A 5803-nucleotide genomic window follows, 5' to 3' on the forward strand; every position below is an offset into this window, starting at 1 on the left:
TGCTGATCTAATACTGCTTGACTGGTAAAATCAGGGGGCTTCCCTGGTGGCTCAGAGGTTAAAGCGTCTGCCTGCAATGTGGGAGACCTGGGTTCGACCCCTGGGTTGGGAAGATTCCCTTGGAGAAGGGAATGGCAACCCACTCCAGTATTCTTGCCTGAAGAACCCCATGGACAGAGGAGCCTAGTGGGCTACAGTCCATGGGGTTGCGGTAAAATCAGTAAATATTCTAGGATTTGACACAGTGAAGGATTAAGTGGAAGCCTTGGGTGCAAAGTGATCATGATTAATTTTGACCCATGCTAAGTCATACAAATATATAGTTAAAGAAAATATTAGCTGATGAGACTGGCAAACACTGATAAAAAATTTCCTGTTAAAAAATAGCTTACCTTCTGATCATTAAATTAATACTTGCTAATTGTAAAATATACAAAGAGCTATGGGCTTCCCTTGTAGCTCAATCAGTAAAGAATCTGCCTGCAATGCAGGAGACCGGGGTTCATCTCCTGGGTTGGGAAGATTCCCTGGAGAAGGAAATGGCAAGCCACTCCAGTATTCTTGCCTGGAGAATCCCATGGACAGAGGAGCCTGGCAGGCTATACAGTCCATGAAGCCACAAGAGTTGGACACGACTTAGTGACTAAACCACCACCATGAAGTAGGAATGTGCAGTGTAGGGAATATAGTCAATAGCATTGTAGTAACTTTGTATGGTGACTGATGGTAACTAGACTTATGGTGATTGTTCCGTTGTAGGTTGTACTGCTGCTGCTAAGTCACTTCAGTTGTGTTTGACTCTGTGGGACCCCATAGACAGCAGCCTACCAGGCTCCCCCATCCCTGGGATTCTCCAGGCAAAAACACTGGAGTGGCTTGCCATTTCCTTCTCCATTGCATGAAAGTGAAAAGTGAAAATGAAGTCACTCAGTTGTGTCCGTCTCTTAGTGACCCCATGGACTGCAGCCTACCAGGCTCCTCCATCTATGGGATTTTCCATATCCCATGGAGTGGGGTGCCATTGCCTTCTCCATGTAGGTTGTACACCTGAAGCTAATATTATATGTGAATTATAATTGAATAATAAAAAAGAACTATCTGAATTTTCCCTTGTGCACCCCTAGGCACAATTCCAGTACTTGTTACTAGAAGCTGTTCTAATAAAGTGAAAGTGAAAGTGAAGCCGCTCCATCCTGTCCGACTCTTTGCAACCCCATAGACTGTAGCCTACCATAGACTCTAGCCTACAGGCTTCTCCATCCATAAGGGCCCAAAGCCTGGAAGTCCTAAGAGGAAGAATGGTTGAGGAAAGGGCTAGCTCAGTTAGTTCCCTATTTTCCCCTGATTCAAAAAATGAAGTGCATTCCAGATCCAGTAGGCTAAGGTCAGTTCAGTTTCGGCACATTGATGAGGATCCCTTTGTTTCTAAAACTGATACTGAGGAAAAAGCAGAATGGAGGCTTATGAAGATATCCAGTCAGACTGTTCAGAAGAACAGACTCCTCATTCTACCATCCTACTGCCGTCAACCAGTCAGTGAAACACTTGTATTGTCTGCTGCATGCATTAGTGTTTTACTAAGACAAGGAAAAGAAAAGAGTGAGAAAAGGAGAAAAGAAATGTAAGGTGTGGTTATTGCCACTTACAGTTAGAGGTCAATCATTCTTTCTTATGTTTATTTGGCTGTGTCAAGTATAAGTTGTGGCATGAGGGATCTTCATGGCATCATGGGCGATCTTTCCTTGTGTCACCTGGGCTTAGTTGCTTCACAGCATGTGGTATCTTAGTCTCTGGACCAGAAATCAAACCCACGTCCCTTGCACTCCATGGTGGATTCTTAACCACTGGATCAACAGGGAAATCCCATTCTTACTAACTTTCAAACTTCAGCTTAAAAGTAACTTCTGTCAAACCTTCCTTGACCCCTAGGTTAGTTTATATCTTACCCTCCAGAGCAACATGTACTTCCCTTTTTTTGGGATACATATGACATCTTTAAGCCAAGATGCCAAAGAGGCAAGTTCAGTCCCTGAGTCAGGAAGATCCCCTGGAGGAGGAAATGGCAATCCATTCCAATATTCCTGCCCCAATAATCCCATGGATAGAGGAGCCTGGTGGGCTACAGTCCATGGGGTTGCAAGAGTCAGACATGACTGAGCATGCACACACGCCTGACATCTTTTATTACGTTTGCTGCTGTCATCGCCATTAAATCCTATGCTGTGCTCACCACTTTACTCACACCAAGCATAGTGCCTGACACAAGTTAGCTACTTGATACATATTTACTACATTGAATTGGCTTGACCTGTACTCTAATTATGGCTGTATGAGCTGTATTCAAGGAGAGAAAGAAGATGAAGACAAAATTCCAAGTTAATATAACTGGCTCCATCATTTGCAACTAGAATTTGCAAAAGATTACCTAAGTGCTGAGGGAATGTAGAACAGTTAAGTGAGTGGCTGAAGTCTTTTTGGACAAGATGTATGGTGAGCAAGAAAGTTTTGATCTTACGTATTACAAACCCAAACATTAGTGAAAAGGGATTTGTTCAGTTTGGTACAAAAAAAAAAAAAAGGTGAAGTAAGGAAAGGAAAGGTTGTATTCAATACATTGAAAAATGTGTATTATATACCATGTGCAGAGAATACAACTGTGAATAAGACATGGTCCTTTCCTTTAGAGCTAAATCTCTTGAAAAGGTGTAAATCAATAATTGCAATACAAATTAGTGACTGTTGTGACAAAGAGGTAATTATGAAAACTTGATGAGAAAGAGATATTAATTAATTTGGGTATTAAACAATGGATAATTGAAGAGAGGAGGAAAAGGCTTTTTCCTGCAATAAGAATAGCATTTGAAAAGGCAAAAGTGTAATAAGCCTGTCAGGCCAGATGGTGCAAACGGAGATTCCAGAGGTGATTAAGCAAAGAAATGAAAAGGCCAAGTGTGCTTTTTGTTTGTTTTAAAGGTTAACTAGATCTTTACCTTAAGATAAAGGAGAAAAAAATGCATTCTGGCCAAACATCCCTAGGTTCTTGAGCCAGACTTCCTGGACTTGGTTTCAGGCTCTGCTTCCTATTAGCTGTGTGACACTTCTTTGTACCTCAGTTTGCTTGTTTGTAAAATAAGGTTAAAAATAGCACCTGCCTGATAGTGTGGTTGTGAGGACAAAATTAGGTACTATATGAAAAAAATTGTAGAATGCTGCCCAGACTAAAAGTGTCTCTTGTTGTGATTACGGAAGTAGTATTACTTTCTGCCAGTCAGGGGGTGATTTTGTCATATTTCATTGCCTTCGCCTCACGCTTGAGTGACAAATTTTTGTTTCTGAATAAGTGCAGCCAGGCCAAGGACTTCCCTGGCAGCTCAGAACCTGTGGGTGAATGTAGGAGATGTGGCTTTGATCCCTGGGTCAAAGAAGAGAAGGAAAAGAGAAGGAAATGGCAACCCACTCCAGTATCTTGCCTGGGAAATCCCAAGGACAGAAGAGCCTAGTGGGCTGCAGTGCATGGGGTTGCAAAAGAGTTGGACACGACTTGGCGACTAAACAAGCAGCAGCAGTCAGGCCAAGATTCAAACATACCTAAGTGATGGTTATGTAACATTTAAGTTTGGAAAGCACGGGTATTCAGAATGTACCTTATGCGAGGATCACAAATGCTCTTTTAGCCTTCAGGTTGGAAGTGGATTTTGGACTGTACACATGGATAAGGTGACTTTCAAAAGATTCATAAAAAATTACCTACTTAAAAAAATTTTACCTACTTAATAAGGAAAAAAATCCTCATGATAATTTCCTATCATTCTGATGATAACTATTTGCTTCTACAAGAGTCAGCTGACCAAGCCTTCTGTCATTTTAGCAATATAGGAACTCATAGTTACCAATAAGCAGTTAAGAATTATCTTCAGGAAAGCAATTTCCCACATATTAAACTGATTTTCTTGAGTTCTTTCTAATTCGATGTGTCTTTCAAACAGCTGAATTTGTTGATAGCAGGGAGGAATGTCAAGGAAAGTCTTGGTTTTATAGTGGAAGAAAGGTAAAGTATATTTACCTTATATATTTACTCTGATCATTCAGAGTATTGGGGAAACAAGATTTGGAGACCGGGAGTTTAGCTTTTCGTTTCATTACTTATGAACTGTGATTTGGCCAAGCCACTTAACCTCTTTAAGTTTCATATTGTTATTTTTACATTCCAGGTACTTTTGAGTGTCAAATGATGCCTGTGAAAGTGTTTTGACACATAATTATTTCATTAACAGATAAAACATATTTGGGTTGAAAAATGGTGACAAATACTGTACTTGTATAAACTCAGCAAACTGCCAGGAACTTTACATTTCATGAAGACATTGCCCTATCCCTTCAGAGATTTGACTGACTTTTGACTTGTTCAGGGTCCGGAGCCTGGTTAGTGGCAGCCAGAGTCTGGGTCTTCTAATCACCTAGTCTTTCCTACTACACCACTGTCATTCATCATTCATTCAATACAGCTTTATGGACGATAAATGGATTTGTACATTTCTTAGGGTTCCCTGGTGGCTCAGATGGTAAAGTGTCTGCTTGCAATACGGGAGACCCAGGTTCGATCCCTGGGTTGGGAAGATCTCCTGGAGAATGAAATGGCAACCCACTCCAGTATTCCTGTCTGGAGAATCCCAGGGACGGAGGAGCCTGGTAGGCTACAGTCCATGGGGTCGCAGAGTCGGACACGACTGAGCGACTTCACTTCACTTCACTTAGAGTTTAAAATAGGCAGTACAGGGTTACAGTAAGGTGAACAAAGGCACTGGTCTTAGCTCTCAATAAATTCTAGGAAGTTTCAGGGCCTTTTTTTTTTTTTTTTTTTTCCGTAACAAGGTCCATCTCTCACCTGTGAATCTTGCCGACTTCTACTGTTCCCTCTAGAATGCCTGTTCTGGACAAAATTCATGTAACTCGCCGGAAGGCCTTGCTAGATTCACTCCAGGCTGTGAAGGACTGCCTCCCGTTTCCATGGTTCCCCCCTCCCAACCCCCCGCCCACCCACTTTTTCAGGGCACTTATGACACATCTCTGTTTATTTTGCTTTGCCACGCACCCTTCACCGTTTCTGATTTTGAGAAGAAAAAAAAAAAGGGCAGCGCGCGTACATCTATCTTCAGCCTGGGTACAGTAACAAAGTGCACAGTTGCCTGACAATTTGGGGTAAAGGAAGGGAACATCGGGCATATCCCCTCCTTTCTTCCTCTGCCAGACGCCTACCCACACCTTCTTGCAGATTCAGCCGCGAACGTCACGTTCTCCACGCACCTGTAGCTTTTTTTACCGCCGCCTACCACACGGTAGGCACAGGCCAGAAAGGCTGTGTCTGATTCCTCTCTCTGACACCTGGGCCCGGCATGTAGCGACCCGTCCTCAGAGCGGCCAGATGAATGGAGACTTGCCGAGGCGGCGAAAGCACCGCGGGGTTTCCTCGGAACCAGCTCCACCTCTTTCTGGGTAGGATCCCAGCGGCTGGGCCCGTGACACTCAGGGCATGACGCCCACCAGCTCCACTCCCTCCAGACCCAGCCAGTGCCTTCCCATCCGCCCATCCGGCAGCCGGCCCCCATCCCCACGCCCCCACCCGACACCACGCAACCTCGTCCTAGCGCCTCTCTGGGCGTCACCGCGCGAGCCGCGCCGCCTGCGATTGGCCAAACACGGCATAGCGCCATCTCGGCCTACAGCGCGGCGCTTGCTCTCATTGGCTGGCGGCGTCAGGGGGCGGTGACGGTGGGCGGAGCCCCGCCCTCTGGTCCCTCGCAGG

This window comes from Capra hircus, chromosome 14, assembly GCF_001704415.2.
Source record: "Capra hircus breed San Clemente chromosome 14, ASM170441v1, whole genome shotgun sequence".
In the NCBI taxonomy this organism is placed as follows: Eukaryota; Metazoa; Chordata; class Mammalia; order Artiodactyla; family Bovidae; genus Capra; species Capra hircus.